A 504-nucleotide genomic window follows, 5' to 3' on the forward strand; every position below is an offset into this window, starting at 1 on the left:
CTGTCTATTCCAGTCTCAGTCTGAAGTGTTGCTTCAATCAGTATACTTTCTCAAACCACTGCCAGTTGCAGTGGCTCAGTCTCTAAGTCTAGTTCTAGTATAGCACGTCAGCCTTATGTGTAGCAGTACCTTTTGTCAGTAGTAGTCTTAAGTGGAACTCCTGATCCTCAGTCGTCAGGTCCCTTAACAGCTACCATGTATCAGAATCATGTCTTCTGATGCTTCAGACTACCTATCAAAGCTATCTCCAACAGAGGATCACAGTTTGCATCACAAATGTTCAGGGAACTATGCACCAAACTAGGCATCAAACAGAACATCTCTAGCACATTTCATCCTCAAACTGATGGACAGTCAGAATGGCTTAATCAAGACCTAGAATTATATCTTCGGATCTTTTGCAATCACTGAGCAACAGATTGGATGCATCATCTGCCACTGGCAGAGTTTGTGCATAACAATAGATATCATAATGCAATCAGAATATCACCCTTCCAAGCACTC

Source organism: Fibroporia radiculosa, assembly GCF_000313525.1.
Source record: "Fibroporia radiculosa TFFH 294 genomic supercontigs, scaffold12898, whole genome shotgun sequence".
NCBI classification, from domain to species: Eukaryota; Fungi; Basidiomycota; class Agaricomycetes; order Polyporales; family Fibroporiaceae; genus Fibroporia; species Fibroporia radiculosa.